We start from the raw sequence: 21,703 nt of genomic DNA, 5'->3' as shown, positions 1-21,703 counted from the left end.
TTAGTGACGGTAACCGTTTACGGTTATTTCTAGTCTATTTCTAATCATTACAATATACAGGATGGGTCACGGGAATAGGACCAAAAACAGATGGGTTTTTCTTAACGTAGAATGAGAGTGGTGAGGTCTAGGTCTGATAATGCCGTTTGGTTAGCACCATAATGGACTATGGAGCAGTGGAGTATCGTTCACCGTGTGTTCGCATTTGTGTAAAACTTCGGAATTCACTTCAACGTCGGACGTCACGGTGCTGTTTCGAATCGGAAAACAATAAATTGCGAGGTAAATAACGTTTTGTAACCAGAGTTGAGTAAAAGAAGAAAAACAATAACTGGATGTTTGGTTTCAACAAGATGGGGAAACCTCCTCACACTGCCATCGCCACAATGAACGTCGTAGGTACGGAAGATGTTCCCCGGCTGCCTCATATCACGTTTTGGGGATGTGCGTTGACCCCCGTATACGTCATATTATGCTCAATGTACTTTTTCAAAACTGAAATCGTACTTATTTATTTATAGTTAAATATTAATGGAATAATTGTAATTTTTAAATAACCTAAGTCATGACTTTTTATTTTCGGCACTATTTCCGTGGCCCATCCTGTATATTATAATATACAGGATATAATAATACACGTACTATGTGTGTCTATATAACAATTAACAATATAATAGTATTGAAAATACACTATGTATGAACTGTGGGCGAGACCACGATGGGTAGCGATAATTTCTTTACAACCCATATCGTACCTATATGAAGTTCATATTATTACAGGATCACATACAGCGAATGTGTCGGTGTGTCACGAGGATCAGACACTTGCATTTACATGTGATTTCTGTGTGTAATTTTGTGCGTATATACTTCAACTGTAGGTACATGATGATTATCGTATACTGACATTGCTTACTATAGCATGGGACATTGAAGACTTTATGCATACAAGCATATAATACGATATAGTATTATGGACTATATAGTTTAATAAAATATAATTTTTCTGATTTATCTCATCAAATTTACATCGAATAAATCCTTTATTAATAGAGACACCTATCTGGAAATTGTCTTGTATTTTGGTTTTGTCACATTTCATGAATCCAAACCGACCGTGTTTTTTCTATTAACTGATACAAATGACAAATATTATATATTATGTATATAATAATCACGTATTACCCTATATTATATAATATACTAATTAGTAATCATTACGAAATAATTTCCACTGTTATGTATTTATGTGCATTACATTAGGTATAATATATTGTATTACTATTACAAAAATAATATATTTACGTTTGTCTATTTGATCTAGAAGACTAGAAATTTGAACGTACACCTGTACCTATAATTCAATTAATTATTTTTATTTTAAATATATATAAATTATGTGTTCGCGTACACGCAGTTTTGGCACTAGATCGCCATGGCATGTTGGCGTGAGGATATATACGCCGTGTGAATAACAATACCTACATGCAGTTAAAAGTATACAATAATAATATGATGCCTCGAATAATTTTTTACTCAGCAGTAGTTAAGTAATAATTTGGGTCAAATGTCATTATTTTATTACATAATATGTACAGACGAAATGATAAAAAAATTGTGTAAACCGAATTTATCATATAATACCTACGCTTTGGGTAAATCACTAGGTAAATATGTAATAATACGTATTATACATAATATGTAGAAAAAAAAAGTAAAATTCAACATAGAAAATAATGAAAATTATATACGTATACACATGATAAAATAATAAAAAAGATAAATTGAACAAACAAAACTATGAGAATAAGTTGCACATTAAACAAAAAATAAAACAAAAATTATTAAATTTATAAAATATGCTTGAATTACATTGTGTTTTGAAAAATATTATAAAGTGTGTACCTATTAGAATTTTAGTCAATTTCATAAGAAATTAACTAAAACCATAAACTACTATTATTGTGAAAATTTTCAAATTATAAGGAACCTAAATTTTTTTTAACAAGACATTTTAACACTAACCGATTTTAACTTATACTTGTATCGTAGCCCAGGCTTGATGTACCTACCCACTAAATTAAATTAACCCAGAAACGTTATTAAGTCTTTATTAAAAAGTACATTTTACGAGCCTTTTAACGAAGTGCTTGTTAAATATAATAATAAAACGAATAGGTATATTATATTGGTTGAAATTAAAGGATATGATGTGTATCTACATAGGTATTATATTATATTATGCATTAGGTAGTCTTTATTTGATGAAAACGTGCATTTTGATAATATATTCAGATCGAAAAGCTTAAACGTTTTAAGAAAATTGTATGTAATTATGCGTGGACAAAAAAAATATAATATATTTATTTATCATAATATTATTACTGCAGGTAATAATTCTGAATCATACGAAAAAGTCATACGTCATATTATTTAAAACAATTGTCGAAAGCCGAATTTCCGTATAGCTGAATACGACATTATACACGGAGTTATGGGCAATTATTAAAACACTCTAAAAAAAGAATAAACCACGTATAGACACGTGAATACGATATTTGCCTAGTGACGTTGATTGTAAATAACTAGTGCCTATTTGGTGTTGAGACGTTTTTATCGCACAAACTTAATTTTCAGTTTGAACTAAAAACGTCGAGGAAAGGTAGAAAAACGAATATCCTTCCTATATTATACCATAATGTGAGCTTTTATAGTGCTAAACACACGTAATCATACAGCCGAGTCCTAATCGTGAGATGAATTATTAATATTCAACTTTAACGTCGAACGATAAAAATCAATTGTAACGATTAATAAATAATAATGTATGTGTACACGTTGGATAAAAACACCACATCATTTACCCACGCCTATTATATAGGCTATAGTTAATATTAATTTGTAATTAGTTTTTATTACATATCATTATATTATATATCTGTATTGTGTGCGCGTAAATAAAGAAAGGAAAAGGGAGATAATACGGACACGACGCGTTGTACGATAATATTATATACATAATATGTATACTTAATTGATGTACCATTGGAGTGTATATTATACGAATTCAGTTGTGCAAAGAAAAAAAATTGTGCAATTTTCGCTGACCTTGGCAAGCGTAGCTATCCGTGCGATGGTGAGAGAGCAATAATAATAATAATAATAACGCGATCTTGTCATCCTACAACGATGTTCGAGGCCACACCATTTCCATCCACGTCCCACTCTCGTTCGCTATACATATAATAATATGCATTGTACATACTATACGTACTCTATACATATCCAGCCGAAGACATGTCTCTATATATGTCGATTATTATTGTTGTTATTGATTCTAGCCGCAGATTCACGCCGAGGAATAAGGAGGAGTGACTTCATAATAACGACTATATCATTATTATATACAGGCATATTTTACAAACACAAAATAGCTGCTGTAGGTAAAGACGCGCCACAGTTTATTATTATGAGCATACCCGTATTGGTAAGTAGAAGTAGGTAAGTATTGAACTATATAGAAGTATATCGACAGCGTATTCGTCAATCGCCAATAATTGAACACAGTTGCAATTTTTATAACATCGTAGACAGATATTACCTAACTGCGGAAATTCTATACACGAATATTCTATAATACAGAAACAATAATTATAATATGTTATTATCCATTTTAATATTTTTTATTTGGAACATTATACAATCTGCAATTAATTTCGTAATATGTGTATTTAAAAGAGTTTGATTTTACATGAAATATGCAGTATTGAAATTATACAATAATATTATTATAATTACATTTTGGGCGTTCTTCGAAAACAAAATTTATACTGTACGATTTTAATTTGATGCAAACAAATGGGAAATAATTATATGTTTTGAAATAAAATTGCTCGATTATAAACACGTGTCATGTTCTTATTTATTATATCTTAACTATTATACTATCATATATTATTAACTTACACTTTCGTTTTCGAACGGTCGTAGGTATACCAATAACATCACTATACATTTCAAAAACGTGTATTTTTCGTAGTATTAAAATAAAATAATATAACTGCAGAACAAAATATAATACTAATAGCATTGCTTGAATGAATTTTAAAAAGTAAATATCTATAAATTATGAACCGTAAGTAATAAAAAGGACAATTATACAGAGTATTGATTTTATGTATCAACTAAAACTAATCTCTTTTGACCTCCATACTATAACTTGATCCCAAACCAATGTCATTATTATTAGTTTTAAATGTTTAACTATTGATTTAATTGATTTTAAATATAACAGGTGTTGAAATTATATTCGGTTTATTTAATGTTAAAAATATGTAACATAATATGTTATCAAAAAAAAAAAAAAAAAATCAACTAATAATAATATATTATACACTTACAGCCTATGGGTATGTAATAATAACAATATTATCTCTCTAAGAAAGAGTACGTTTAATGGATACAACTACCTGTAAAAGTAAACAAACATAAAACATTATTCTAATAAACATGAATACATGATATGAAATATTTTATTGTTGATCGATCAACTATAGTAATAATATATTTAATTATTTAGCAAGGGAGGTTTTCTATAATTTTTTTATAACGTATAATTATAGGTGCATCGAGTTAAATGTACCTATACTCACACTAACCAGTTAGGCTTTTGTTTGGGCTCAATTCAAATTATTTCAATTCAATTCAAGCTCTTTTAATGGGTTATTTCATGTCTGTAAACGAGTTTAATTTCATACTTAATTTTAATATCTCTATGAGTACCTATCCAATGTTTCCCTTACACTCACCTTGATCACAATTCAGCGTCACTTTTACTCCAGCTAAAAACTTATGACAGTAAAATAATTATCATGCTTTTCACGCATCCATTAAACGTTTTCTTATTACTATTCTAAATTCCTAACCAATAAATTTACGACGATAAAATATCAATTGTCCTTAAACTGCAGAGATAGCCATATGATAATCCAATATTGTCAAATACAGCGTTCACTGCTGGGTGTATAACATTTTGATTTTCGTACCTCTATACATTGTATATTTTTCATGAAGTTACAATTATTGATAAACAAACGAATAAGGCTGCACGCTCAAAACGGTCCTGTGCGTCTATAACAATTAAGGTTAATTGGTCACTTCGCATTCGTTTAAACGACCACATGGTTACCTTTCTTTCGTATTTCTAAAATCATGGCCGCCTTCATAGGTGGATACTTAGATTTTTTTACGAAAACTACTTCTTTCAGGGTCGTAAATCAAACGTTTGAACGATAGCATCACGAAGATCTATTAAAAAAAAAACCATTCTACGAGTACCTATACAATGTTACGAGGAAAAAAACGCGGAATTTTTACACTTACGTAATATTGTGTGTACCTATCCTAGGTACATTTGATGGAAAACACGTGACCATGCCTATCTGCGCTGTGGAGAATTGTAAAACAGGAGATTATTGCAGCCCATTGGCTACTAGGTATACGATTATATAGATGAACAAGGACCTACGTACAAAACGTATTATAATATTAAATGGCTCGAGAAATGCATTCATTATACAACTAAAAGAAAACGAAAAATAATTTATGATAAAATAATATTTTTATTGGCAAAATAAAATTATAATTGCTATTTGAAAAGGAGCCGGAGTTAAAAACTATGATTACATTTTTCTAATATAGAAATAATAAAATAATAATTGCTTAGAAACTATATACTAAATGTTTTTACTGTTAAATTTTACATCGACATTTTACAACATATAAATAGGTACATATTTTCTTAAAGACTTAATTTTTAGAATAAAATATTTCAGTTCGAAAGAGGGTGTATTGAAGAACGTCCATCGATCGTGTGTGAAATAAGTGTGATGTAACGATATATAATATGCGATATATTGGCCGGTACCGATATGAATTTATCTAGCAATACAAGCAATATAGCTTATAGACTTTATGACGCCAATGGCCAGAAGAAACCTAACCGTTTGAGTCACGCATAATATATTTCCATATAACATTCAATATAGTTGCGTATCGTATGGACAATCGAACTGTGTTTATATAATATTATATTATAATAATAAAATATTATGATATAGTTCCCTGCAAAAGTATGCCGATCGTCGATTTTTGATCGGTGCCGATAAAACAAATGGGAAAAAGTCTCATGCCGCCGTAATATGGTTACCACGGAGTATCGAGACCTCGCGAATCTGATGTGATATTCTGGTGTAGGGGGGGGGGGGGGGAGAGTTCGGTGCGAATTCGCCCGAATCGCAATATCTGTACACGCGGGAATCCGTCCAAGCAAAATATCTCCATGTACTTGCAACCATAACGTGGCGATTTCCAAAAAAATATTTTATTATCCATCTATTTGTTACACACGGCGCGTAATACGGGTTCTGACGAGAAAACATAACGTGTACGATGTATAAAGTATAAATATTTGACCTTCGCCAATAGGTTGGTTCCGATGTTCCAGGGCCAGGGCCGGTCCGCAAAAAAAAAAAAATGGTCAATAGTACGAGAACTCCAGGGTGGCGGAGTATAGTCAGATCGAAAAGACACCGAGATAATAGTATTATTATACCATTGATACCTTTATAAGTATGAGGGAATAAGGTGGAGCACGCCTTGTCTATACCTATTGTGACTTTGCCAAATGTAAAAAGGTTGTACCCCTTAGTGCTGCCTCGAGCCTAAATATATTATAATCTATAGCAAACGATAAGGAAAATGGTCTCTGGCCGCACGAGGGTCATTCTACGAATATACATTATTATTGTTTAATAAATGATGTTGCAAGGGGGACACGCAGTGTACAAACAGTTCAGCCCCCATGTAGTTATACCATAACAATAATAAAAAAAAAGGTGGTTCAGATGACGATACGAGGTCCGATATCGAATATTTCCGTCACTAAGAATGGTGAGGATTTTTTATGAGTAATTGTTATTTCGGAATGACGTTCGCACATCCGACAGCGCGTTTTTTTGAGAGATCGATTAGTAGCAAACATATTATTAATAGATGTGTAAATAATTGGATCAGTAAATTTTCTTTGGGGAAAGAACTCCGCATATTATATCTGATTAATAGTCTATAAAACTAAAAAAAATTATGCGCTATACCCTTACAATAAATTACGAAGTAAATTGATAAAATACTTATAAACATATATATATACTAACCTATAAATATAAATGTAAAATATGTGTTTAAGACTAAATTTATCAAAATATATTGTTTAAGGATCGACAAAACAATTTACTACTTACAACAACCCCGCCTCCCCTCCGTACGTCAGTAGTCGTGATAAAGTGAAACGCGGTGTGCATATACAGTTGTATATATGATGACATTTATTATATACGTTCACTCAAATTTGTTATCATATTATGCGATCGACGACATAACTGTACAAACGACGATCTAACGACGACCCTGCATTACAATTTTTTTTTATATAATATACCTAGTGCCAGTGTGATGGCCGCAGTCAGCAAATCAGAACCGTGGTTAGGACTATAGATTGAACTGTCACAAGTGACTTATACGCCGAAAACATATTGAGACAGTATATGAATAAATATACTTATCGGCCATACAAAAAAATCGATGTTTAATATACTATGTTCAACTCGGGGTGGCCTTCGGTACCTATCCGTCGCGAGTGATTTTTACAGTCATATATAAATATAATATCGTGTAGTAAATATTATACGAAAATTGTAAGTGTGCTTCAATATCATCAAAGGGAATTTTTTTTAAGACTTATTAATTGGGACAGAATTCATAAGCGATTTCAGACCATATTTTTTATGTTTACACACAAACAACATAATTTTATCAGAGGAAAAATATTAAAGGGCGCCACTCTTGTGGTTGACGTTAAAAGGGTCGCGTGCATAAGCCCAATCCACCTGCGGTAATTTTTCGATATTAATTTTTAAAAAAAAACCATTATAATTTTCTCGTTACGCTTTTCTTTGAATGATTTTTTAATATATTTTAGTTTGAGAAAAACAGCGTTGCGACGGCGTGCGTACATTGCGGATCAGGACTACGAGTTCGTATGTAAATTGTTTTTACCATAATCGATGAAACGATGTATACGTATATGCTGCAAATGCATCGGTCGTTAGAGAATTTTTCTTCGCATTTCTCTGAACTGTACAGACCGATTAAAAAAAAAAAATTGACGTCAATAATAATCAGGGGTCACATTATCACAATTATTTTCTTACGAGTGTCTATAACATCGAGGCCATATTTCATAGATTAGAAGTAAATATTATAGCTCAAGCGAAAACTCCTAAATATATCTGCGATGGACTGAATGGCTGGTATATATTATATTATGTATATATATATATATATATATAGGTTATAGATGTCTCCGTCACGCGAACCTGATCCACGAATAACACATCTGTCGCGAGCGATGCCGCGCAGGTATCATAATAATATTAATATTATCATGTGATAAATTACAAATAATAAAACTGTATATATTACGTGTATAAACGAGTATGTTTTCTTTGACGAGTGGAAAACCGCGACCGTACACTATATTATAATTGCGGTATATATATATATGTTATTTCGTGTTTGCAATGAGAATACACCTCTCAGGCACGTTTTTATTTCCGCGGAATTATACCACGCGATGGTGCAATCGAACTTAGAATTAGGTCAACACAACGGGTGATTAGATAGCGAACATATTATGCAGTGGTAGCGGTGCGTGTTTTTTTTTTTTGTTGTTGTCCGCGCGACAGACGGTCGGATATTGTCTGAATTTTATCACATCACTTTGGATGACGCGAGAATTTTAAAAGTCGAGACATTATATTATTGTTATTATTATTACGATGTTGTAATATTTGTAAGATTGATTTCAAATGATGTGCATTTCAGCCACATCAATACTATATAGGTATTCGGTTTATAACCACACACGCGTATATCATAATCGGTACGTAAAACATGAACGTGGTACAATTTACAACCATTTTACCATACAACAACGGTTGACAGTTATTAATCCTAAGCGTATAGTATAAATATTAAATATGTAATATAATATGCGATATTATGAACACGTTTTCGTTGTTACGAATTGTTTCTTCCCAAATCCGTTCAAAAGTACTTTCGTGTTTTATTTTCTCAATGCATTCATTCGTACACAGACCGACTCCGAACTCGTAATGTTTATAACACCATCCAAACAGTTCGAAGTTTTCTCAAGAACACACATTAAGGCCGAGAGGCGCTTTTAAGGTGACACGTTGGGAGTAATATCGTTTCGACATTAAAACACGTTTAACGTGCCGTAAAGTTCTTGAGGATGACCTAAGCCCGAAGGACTTCCAAAACCTATAAGGTCTCGACGGTTGTATCCTACGCGAACGTTACATTGTCGTCTTAAATGTAATGTATCCACGAAATAATAATCGTCAGCGCGTCCGACATTAGTATAATATCGCGCATATATCATTATTGATCATATATATATATATACATACGATGTGTATATAGATCTCTGTATATTTCGTTTTACTTCGAAAATCGTTATAGAACATAATATATTATATGTATTACAAGGCCACCGGTACGATTAAAAAAAAGGTTCGGGCTGTATTCTATTCACTGCGGCGGCGGCGGCGGCGCGGCGGCGGTGGTATAGAATAGCCAGACCGTATTCAAATACTGTTCACTTTCGTTTTCGAAATCACTGGACGGCAACGACAACGACTCACCTACACACGCCGAATAAAATATCGTCCGACCGACCGTCGAGAGGTCGGACTAACAATCTCATCGGTTCGTACCGAACGGCAGAGTAAGATATTTCGATGAAAATGTCACAGTCGATAGCCGATTGGTAGACGTTTTCGACGACAGATTAATGATTAGCTAAGGGCATACCTATATTCAGTATATATATAAGCCCCGTATTAGACACGCGAAAGTACATAGAAAATATAATCGGCGTTAAGATGTTACGGTGAAAAATATACCTTCAAGTATCGATATTCATGCAATAGTAACGTTTGTGTTATAATATTATATTGTATTAAAATTGTATTTAAGGGTCGTTTACGCGTCTTATATGTATACCTGCCAATATAATATAGGTAGTCCGATATTAAATGAAAACATTGTATAATTTTAAAACGTTATCGTTGTTTAAATGTTGATTTAGTTCATTTTTAGTGAAAATGAGTTTAAATAAACTAAATTATCTTCGTAGTTTTTTAATTACAATTAACAACACGTTATTATTATTTGTAAGCGATGCTAATATATATTATAAACTTCAATAAAGCTTTTCGTGTGTCTTAATTATTTTTAAAAAGTAATCTAATGAGTTATTTACTTTAACTTACATAATTTAACTGAATATTACATTTTACGAAAGATTTAATATAACAATAAATTGAAAACTGGAAGATCACGTTATATGGATCATTAAAATATTAGACAGTTCGTATTTTCTTGCGAGTGATTTCACCAATATAATAAGTTAATGCATTTTAAACACGAAACTCGATGTCAAAAAACAATCTTTCAATTTTTGACCATAATATTGCTGATCGACATGAATTTATTATTTTTATGTTTTATTCACCGCACTCGTGGGGATAATTAAAACCATCGAATCGGTTGCGCAATACTAAAAAATCAGCAAAAAATAAGTGTAAGCATAGCGGCCGACGATCGGTTAGATCTATGACCGGTCGTCGTCTGCTGCAGCAGAATACGTGTAATATAATAAAATTGTAAGGACGTTCGTTGCACTTACCGTACATGATGGTAATCCAAATCGAATCCTACAGGCGTAAATCATAGTATTATATTTTGTTCTCGTACGGACGGTCGAAACCGGAAGGAACCCAAAGTCTCACTCTCACGTATTAACACAACAAACACGCGAGTAATGCGGCGGGCGGGCGGGCCGGCAAGCGGTCGGTCGGTCGGTCGGCGTATATTATAATATCGAATCGTACTACGATAGATATACAGACGAACTAGGACGAAGATTTCTGAGCGATTTTTTTCCTTTTCACGTAATATATTTTTCCTCCTCTACCACCGCCACTCTTTCCCGTACCGGATGCGGGGAAATCCGCCCCGACCCCTTTGTGGCCGGAAAAATCGTACACTGTATATAGATAGTTGAGCGTACGAGACACGTATCTTATTAAAATATCAAACGGCGACGACGACGACGGTTTATTATTTCCGAAAAACACGGGTGACCCGAAAGATATTCTCTCGGGTTGTCGTTGCGATTTTTGATTTGAAAAACTCGATTTTTCCCCGGCACACTAGACAGGACGGCGGAAACACTCGTGGGTGCCGGAAATTTCGCGTGGACGAAAAAATTTTAAAAAACACACACACGCACACACGTTTACACACACTCATACACCGTACTCGCGATGGTCGTGTCTACCGCGCGCAGTGCCGCGGATGGTATAATACGCACGGCGACGTCGACGAGGACTACGGCGGCGGCGTGCGGTTTGTTTCGACACGCAACTGGTTCGGCGGCGTGTGTACTGCACTCACTCGGTGGCGCATGCGCCCCACCGACGTCGCCGCCGCCGCCGCCGCCTCGGCACTCGATGTGCACATAATATTATTATTATTATTACTATTACTATTACTATTACTATTACTATTACTATCGTCATCGTAGTCGTCAACATCGTTATACACAGTGATGTAAAAATAAAAACGTGCTCGGTGTGGTATACGGAGTGAGACCATTCCTCTGCAACTCACTCTCCCCTTCACACCCGCCCCACCGTCTCATTACGCAACACGATCTTTTTCACGGCGAACTACGCGTGGTCTGAGGGGCGGGGAGGAGTGGTGGTCGGCGGCTGTGACGTGAATGACGGCGACGGGCTTCGGCGGCGGTCCGGTTCCACTGTCTATTTCTACCGCGTGTGGTGGACCCCTTTCCCTTTCTACGGCCGCCGCCGCCGCCGATCGCGCATAAGTGGTACAAAACATTGCTGTCGGACAGCACTACTCAACTTCTACGCCGGTGACAAACTGTATTTCGATCGAAAGGGGAGTATAACACTTACCGGGGGTGCTAGCTAGGTGGGCTGGTCGGTGGTGTCCCATCCACTACCCCCCGTCGAAGGTTAAGAAACAGCCGAACGCACTATGTCGGATGTGACGAAATGTATTTCGCTGCTGTCGTACATAGCAGTATACGGATGGTACAACGGGGCATTGGCTGTAGTGAATTGATAGAAAATAATAAATAACGATTGTTTATTTATATATATATATTCAGAGAGAGAGAGAGGACACGCCCCTGCACGCCGAAAATCGGTTTTTCTGTGCACCCCCTCAAGTGACACCCTGCCACAGTGTGACCGGTCTCGACGACAGAATGTCACGCGGGGATACGCAGAATTTGAGTGTTCTCTCGCCGGACAGAGTGGTGACATAAGTGTGGTTGTGTGCAGTCCCCGCTTGAAGGTTTGGTCGTTTGGACAGAGTGATGACATAAGTGTGATGGTGTGCAGTCTCCGCTAGAAAGGCTGCGGACGTCGTTTGATTTGTCAGTTTTAAGAAATAGCGTTGGAACATTACCACGTTTTTGGGAATCCATAACCATGATCGAGAAAATGTGATATTATTTAATAAAATATAACTAAAATTATAACGCGATAATGTACTGCACTGCACGGCTGAACGTAATGACTTCCAAATAGGTGCATAATATTTAGGTGCAAACAGTACAGTTCCCATATTATGGTCATGGGGTGGTGCAAAAAAATAAATTCCGGGTTAATATTTTGGAAAAATACCGAATTAGATGTGCTGGGGCCCACAACATATAAAAAAAAAATTTGGCGCATTGGCCCAAACGTGGATGATCATACATTTCTATAGGCTTAATAGTTTTTATATATTATTTTGTCAATCTTTCTGCCCTTTGTCGGATAAAAAAATATCGAAATCCAACACCGTTCGATCAAGGCGGTGTGTCACGATACTATAAGGTGCCATTTGCTGCAGGACTCGTGTATTCACTTGTACTGCAGTCGTACCTAATACCTATAAAATATTATACCTTCACGCATCGCAGGCGTATAATATTGTACATTAGTACACGTCGTCAAGTCAATGCATATTAATAACCAAACGAAATTGGAAACCCGACGAGACGGTATAATGGGAAAAGAAAACGATAGAAAACAAAACTACAAAAGTGATAACTATTGTGTAACTCCGCGTTTCCACGCAGCGAAATATTAAGAAAAAAACAAACAACCAACCCGACGGACTCGACGATTTTCTTATATATACTCGAGTCTCGTCTGCCTCCAAATATTATACCGACAAGTGACAAAAGTTTGTGTTTAGTTTTTTATTTCAAATGAAAAAAAACTTTAGAAATACGATTATATTTTAATGATGGCTCGTCGGAAATGACTCCACCCCAAACATGACTTTAATGAGTCACTGGAGAGACTTCGAGTCTTTATCGAGATATAACTTTAAATTGTAAATTATAATGTCCATGTCGGGCGTATCCGTGTCTGGTTTTTACCCGCAAAATATCGTCGTATGATTTTTGCAGTCATATTGTCTGTTATCTTTAAGGATTTAAAGTATTATTACTAAATAGTTAATTACCCTAGGTTAAATTTGATCCGACTTCGATTTTTATCAATTTAATTTTCTTTCCACGCTATCGCGCTTTCCGTCATATTCCATCTCCACGGTCGTCGTCACCGCGTGCCATGTCATCTTATAACGTCTGGTTCACATCTGGTTTCGACATCATGCGAACAACCATCTAGAATTCATATTTAATAATACTTTCATTATTAGGTATATATTAGATTATTACATACAAACATGAAACAATTACGTTCAGTTATTAATTGTATCTACTTATTTGTATTCCATAGGTGTATAATAATATCATGTGCCCGTGTGATATTACTAAATGAGTAATAAGTGACAAAAACATGTAACTGAGATCATATAATAATAACTTAAATAAAAAATATCTATGCTCAATACTTTATACAATTTCTCCGCGCTCGTATTATTTTCAGTAGGTATGAATAATCTGATTTTAAATGAAATTATTTATATCAATGTAATATAAGCTATTAAGTATAAAAAATAATAGGTAAGTAATCATTTTATTGATTTAGTCGTAGTTGGTTTACGAATCAATAATTACTATGATAATTTTAATAGTTTAATATAATATATAGTTATAATTATATACTGTTAATCCAATTATCATACTTATTTCCAAATTGTAATAGGTATTCTGCACTCAAAATAATATGTCACATAATGTCTAAATAATCAAATTTTTATTATTATTGGTTTATAATAATTAGCATTTTTTACACGAAGATTTTAGAAAAGAAGTCACTCATTATTGACACTTTCGGCTATTACATTTTATTGTAACAAGTCGTGGCAGTGTGACACCAATGCACCATTGTCTTCTGAGTTGATGAGGAGGATTCTCGGATATAGTTCTTGCTCCTAAGTACAACAAACATACCTACATTGGAGTGAAGAATAGGTAGTCGGTAGCGACGATACAGATGGATGGCTGAGCAGTCTTCTATAATTTGCATATTATATAGAACAAAATGGATAGTACTGGTTGCAGCTCATCTCATTATACCATCACATATAGATATATAAGGGGCTTTTGTGATTAAATGGAGGGTTATCGACTGGAATGTTTGGACTTTTTGACAGAAACCCCCTTTTGGATGCCATACATCCATACAGGCTTGATGTATTGTAAATATTTAGTTTGGTTTGCATGGTGGACTTAGTCGACTTTGGAACATTATTTAATGCACGAAATTAATTTGCTTTTTAGTACACTAAAATTACCTACAAATTGTTTTATAATAGTAAAATTTAAATTACATTAGGTTCAGGTACGTTGTTTTGCGAAAGTTTTTTGATTAATGATTCATCGTAAATAACTTAAAATCTTTTAAATCAGTTTGTTACTATAATCACTATACTTATGGTGCGTATACATATTTATAAGTGAATATTAGTACTATGGTACTTGATGTCTTAATGTTATACAATTATAAGACTACCTATGATAAAACTAATATCACTATAAATTAGATAAATAGAACGATTCAATTTTTATTTAATTTTAATGAGTTAAATAATAAATAGTCTAAATTAAACAAAGCGTTTGATGTTTTGAAACGGTAATCTTTTTTTAAAATCTTTTTTTATTAATTTTTAAAAAAAAAACATTAAATCTGTGTGCTTTTTAATTTTTAACTTTAAAGGGGTTTTCCTCGCAACCACTTGCAACCACGTTTTACATCAATTAAGCTATAGTCTATGGCCCTGGTACGCATATGACCGTTTAATTGAGGTGTGTTCTTAATAGTGCACGGATTTGTTCGCATTAAAAAGTAGCACAATTTACAAAAAATGTAGCAAAATTCATAAAAATATAAAAAAAAATTTGCAGAATCAAAATATTATTTATAATAAAATAAATTAAAATTAATTTGACAGCTTAATTAGGTACTTAATGCAAACAAAATAGGTAATCATTTTAGTGCAATTGCTTGGAAATATTGACGATTGTGAACCAAAAAGTTAGTTTCATGTTAAAAACGATACAAACATAGGTATTGCTTTACCAAAAACGATAGGTTATTAGTAATAAAAAAAAAGTACTGTTCGAAGTTTCTTCTTCGCAAAATATTATGTTACTCCTTCATTACCTAGGTTGTTAGAATAGTATATAATTTTAATTTCACTTAAATATGCAAATTTTGTTGAAATATGTAAAAAAAAATAGTTGTCATTAGCTGGAAACTATTACGATTCAAAACCCACTGATAAAAATCCAAAAATATAAAAAAATTAAAATGATATACAATTGAATGAAAATTCACGATCTAGTTATTAATGACATGTTGATAATTTTTTTCATTACGTTTTATACATAAAAAATATTATATTAGTTTTTACTATGGGTCAACCGAGAAATGTTGTCTATTATTTAAGACTTCACAAAAATGCTTTGAAAAGTAACTATATTAGTTTTATTTAAGATCTATATCTATAAGTACAAATGTATTATATCCGTTTATATAAAGTAAAGAGGTAGATGCTTAAAAATGTATATATAAAATAAATACAGACATTAGATAGACATTATCAGTTAAATAATACAACATTATACAATAATAATAGTCTGAGAGTTGAGTATAATATACAAGCAGAAATTCGTCGGATGAATTATATTTGTACAAGCGATGTCTGTCTGAGTAGTCTGAACAAGGCTGAATAATTTGGACTTTTGCTTTCATCATTAATTATTATGGTTAGTTTTGGTTGTAGATAAACGTATTAGTGTTTAATTTTCAATCAATTATCGGTACTTGATAGTCAATAGTCATAATGCTCTAGTAAAATATATTATATAATATACCTATATCTGCTAGTATCGAGTATTTTGGTAAATTTAAAAAAATACTATTATAATAAATACTATAGGTATACAATATTACCATCCCCAACAATCCTCCGAGGAGGTTAAAAAGAAAATGGCCAAGAGACGCTCTTGCCTAACGGTCTCCATATCATAATATGAACCCATCAAATTAAATAGGAGGTACTGTTGATGGACGGTTTTCCCCCCTCAAGACATTCAAGCCATTTTAATTACCTATGTTATCAAATTTACTTATTGTACAAATTGTATAGATTGTAAATATGCTTAAATAAATTAAATATATAAAAAAAAAAGGTATACAATATAATATATAATGTGTAACGATGGGACAGAAATAATTATTTTAATAAACGCATAAGTAGGTGTTCATAATAACAAGTGATTGTAGAAGTGCCACAGCCCACAGCAATCGAGTGTGAAAGATGTATATCATAGGCATTTATATAATATACAATAAACACTTCATACTATATTATCATCATTTTGTTTATAGACATAAAATGCTGAAAAAAATATAACATTTACAGAATAATTTTTTAAATATAGGTTATTTGTTTAATTGTTAAGAAAATAATAATCAGCTAGTGATTTTAAATTTTCACTGATTATATCTTATAGCTTCGTGTATATAGAATATTATAGATGGAAGTATTTGTTTTGTGTTTATTTTAATAACATAATTTGTAGTTTTGGTTGTTAATGGTTAACGTTTTAATTGAAGTGAAACGTTAATTCATAATATATTAACAATTAGTCTATATTATTGTGTTAAATTTATTTTGAATTGTGTACAGTAATATTAGTCATAAATTAATTTTATAAGCATTATTAACATTTACAACAAGACCTATGACCACCCAAGACAAGAATGGTTTTTCAAATTAAATACTTAATTATTGATATACTTGGTAGCATCGAACTGGTAAAGAAAGCGATATGACTTATCTAATTTCTGTGTACTATTTTTAAGATTCTAAGTGGAGTTAGCAACTATTGTTATTAAAATGTTGTAATATCTTGTGAACATTTGTAAATTTTTAATTGAAATAAAAATGGTAGGTACTCAACAAATTACATTTTTATAGTTTCAAGAAATGTATAAAAATTAAAACGTCGAAGAAAATAAGTAAATGCCGTTTTTCACTAAGTTTTCCTGAGAATCATTTTCGTATAAAATTATTTAACTTTGATCATAATTTGATAACAATACACCACTATCAATAGTCGAAGCGAGCGATGAAATACAAGTGCCCGGCACCAGCTGGTCTCTGAACTCCGTCTGGATTTATTTTATGATTGTATTTGTATAACAGAACATTCATAGACAGGTAAGGTTGAAGAAAAGTGAAGGCTACTTTTACTCATTGATTTAAAATTACATTGAATACTATACCGTATACTACTATTATATACACCAAACACATTAAATATTAAGTGCCCCTTTACACAATTTGACAATCATGGCCCCGAGATACTAACAGATGGTTACGTAATTGCTAAAGTTTTTTTTTTTTTTTTGATAATTAAAAATGTAATAATGAAATAAAAAACAAGTTTTAAAACCAATACTTCCTAGTTCCCGATAGTTATTTAAATCAAGAAAGATCCAATAAATGTTATTTGGTTAGGTAGGTATATTGTAATGCATATAGAAAAACTATACTATAAATGTAGGCAACTACTCTGTAATTGGAGAAGTTCGTATTGTTTCCCATGACTGTTAACAAGATCTATCTTGACACAATCACAACATTTTCTCTAATCGAACTTCACATAAACTTACTTAAATGAGAATAATATTATTCTAGTAATTGGAATTCGAGGTCTTAACTTTTAGATGATAAGGCTTTCGTAATTCAATGATTAAATATTAACCTTTACTACTAACCTCGAGTCGTGGGGTCAATTTCACCAGAGTATAATATTTTATAATATCCCCGAATTCACTAGCATAGCTGAAACAGTAGAGGCCACCAATCACCATTTGTTACACTTACTAGTTACTCGTACAAATTACAATAAAAGAGGGAGACAATTTGTTACACGAAAATATCTTCAATTAGGTCCCTACAAGTGTACACTATAAAGTATATTATGAAACAATATATTAATTATTTAATAAAGAAAAATATAATAAGTATCTTAACTAGAACCTTAGTGTAATTAAATACTATCCAAGGTCCAAACTTCAAATAATGCCTATTACTAGACTTAATTTTACTATTTTGGTAAGATCTAATCTGAAATTGTGTGGGCGCAGCGTGTTTCAAATTGTTTTAAAAAAAAATTGGTGGGGTAACCGTCAAGTTCTCTAATGTAATCTTCACCAATTTTATCACATCGCGTTTGAATGACCTATTTACCTATATTGGTACCGTTTGTACCGTTTGTTTCAAATTCAACAACGATAGTTTATTTTGGACATTTTCATACAACAATTTTATCTTTTAGTTATAAATTAATTTAGTGTTTAAAAATATTTGTGATATGATTTAGGTCATGCATTATTATATATAGCCATATATGATATAGATACAATATGTACATATTATTATACCTACATTAATATTTGTCTCGAGTCATTCTAATATTACTCTATGCATCGCTGTATAATACGAACATTGAAAATTAAATTATTGAAATATTGTTATATATTTTTAAAAATTTAAAATACATAAAAATTATTTAATATGCCCTTGAGTTATCTATTAATGTGGCTGATAACTATTTATATCATCGATATTATTATATATTATGATAAATTATTTAGTAAGCTATAACAATAACACAATATTAAAATACTGTAAATTTAATTAATTGTATTATATATAACTGTAAAAATTTGTTTATAGTTTAACATATTATAGTTACAGAATATAAAATAATATAAACACCGATAATATAATATAATAATATTTATCTAACAGTGTATACTAGTAAATAGTATACTAATAATCTGTATTACCAATATCGAAATATACTTGTTCAACTTGAACATTAAAAAAATTCTATAGGTGAATAGTTATTAGTGATGAGTTTTATTAAGATTCGGAAATCAATCTATGCATAACATTTTCTCTTCCTTAAAAGTTAAATTGAAGGTGATTTCACTAAAGGCCTTGACACAAATAATGTTCTAGGCAAACATGCGTAGGTATTACATTTTTATCTAAGTGTAAAAATAGTTTGCTAGTTGCGTTGAGGCTTCAAATACACGTTATCAAAATCCAGAATGAAATTAACAATTTATGAATTTATACGCATTAATAAAATGTATAATTCATAATACAGGTAATATTGGTATAATTGTGAAGAAAAATATTATTTAACAGCCTAATCTTGTCAAATATATCTGTACAGTGTACTGAAACATCGTATGCATCGTATAACATCAAATTTAAATCATTTGAATGCTGTCTAAACGGGACAAATAATAAAAAAATGTAATTATTGTGGTATTCAACAATCAGAGGTTTATAGAAGAATTACTGCAAGAGAAGGTAATATTATATTATAACCTAAGACACACTCACGCACTCGGAAAGTGAAAGTGAAAAAAATATATTTCGGAATCAAAGTGTACATTTTGTACAAATATTTCATTGAACACGGGCGAAATATAGTGCGTAAACTCGTATGAAAGCGAGGTCATTGTTTAAAGGTCTATTAATAATGTATTCAGTGTTTTGGTCACCTTTTTTTTTTTTTTTTTTGTTGAAGCTTTTGTTTCCCAATCACTGTGCAGGACACGGCAAAAGAAAACAAATACCTCACCGAAAAATATACCATAGAATATTCCTTGAATGACGAATTTATAGAATCAATTATGATAATGTGCTTTTGTTTTCGAAAACAACTACGACGGTTTTTATACGCTAGACGAGTTGTTTTGTCGTGGTTGGATAGGGAAACAAGTAATAATAATAACGTGTCAATATCTTTACGACCTACCCGCCAAGGTAAGAACGGTTGACTTTTTTTTCTTGGGTACCTATTTGTGTAAACACGTGTACGACGACGTACGGCGTTTTAAATATTTCAAGATTTTACATCATATTATTGACTCTTCGACGTTGTGTGTTATATATTATGTATTAAAAGTCCTCGGAAATATTGACGAGTGTACATACAGGTGAGGAAGTGCACAGGTGTGTATGGGTGCCTATACTCCATATAATAATAATACGACGAGCGCTAACGGTTTTATTAATTTCTTTTTTTCTTAAATACAATGAATAGCAACAATATTGAAGGTTACAATATAAATACCTAAAAAAAAAAAACGCACATAATGACGAAATAATTTTACGTTTGTCACGTGCAAGCGACAATCATTCGCTTTCATTCAAATTGTATCTAATCGCGATATCTTTATGACTGCAACAGTAGGTTAGTATTATTGCGAATATCAATGATTGGACGCTTTTTTTTGTGGTTTTTATGCGCAAGGCAATCGCAACGTTAATGAAACTCTCTGTTATTTATTTTTTTTATTAAATTTCGAAAAAAGATTATAATGAACTTCCCAACAAGTATAACATAATATACACTTACATCTGGGACCGTTCCACGCGTATCCTATTCTATCGAACATAATAAACTTCAGTATGACGTGTTTCTATTTACGATAATTATACGAATGATTAGTAGGTACCAATGTACGTAAAACAAGCGATGCTGCAGCGTTTACAATATAACGCACTATATCGTTGTTGTTTTTATTCAACTTTATAGTGAAATGTTATAGTGTGATAATATAGAACACATCCGTAAAATGTATAATTTGATTGATATAAGACGGTGTGTTATCGTAACAGTCGGCACTACTTTCAGATATAATATCGTTGTTTTTCGCCACTAAAGCATTTGAAAATATCAAAACAAGGTAACCCATTGCTTGAATTTGCTGTCATGGCGCATTTCGAAGTGTCTGTCGTTCGTATATATTATAATTGTAGGCTGTAGCCGGTGTGTGCACAGGCGACGATAACGACGGCGACGACCATATTATATAATAATCATATTATTATACTATAGATACTTCGTAAACTCTATTGTTAACACGAGTACATGACATGTATATAAAAACTCACTATATTATTTAGGTAAATATATTACACGACGTATTTAATAATGTATATGATTCCGTGGAGTATATTATTA

General features: G+C 32.1%; 1 protein-coding gene across 1 annotated transcript in view; it reads right to left on the bottom strand.

Annotated features, from left to right (window-relative positions):
• LOC132942371 (transcription factor Ken 1-like) overlaps positions 1-11,570 on the bottom strand; it is a 47,839-nt gene extending 36,269 nt beyond the window's left edge. The window contains exon 1 of the mRNA XM_061010690.1: positions 10,832-11,570. The gene's annotated coding sequence lies outside the window, so the exon portion shown is untranslated. The remainder of the gene's footprint in view (positions 1-10,831) is intronic.
• Between the last annotated feature and the right edge of the window lie 10,133 nt (positions 11,571-21,703).

This window comes from Metopolophium dirhodum, chromosome 4, assembly GCF_019925205.1.
Source record: "Metopolophium dirhodum isolate CAU chromosome 4, ASM1992520v1, whole genome shotgun sequence".
NCBI classification, from domain to species: domain Eukaryota; kingdom Metazoa; phylum Arthropoda; class Insecta; order Hemiptera; family Aphididae; genus Metopolophium; species Metopolophium dirhodum.
This window is presented reverse-complemented; position numbering and strand designations above follow the sequence as displayed.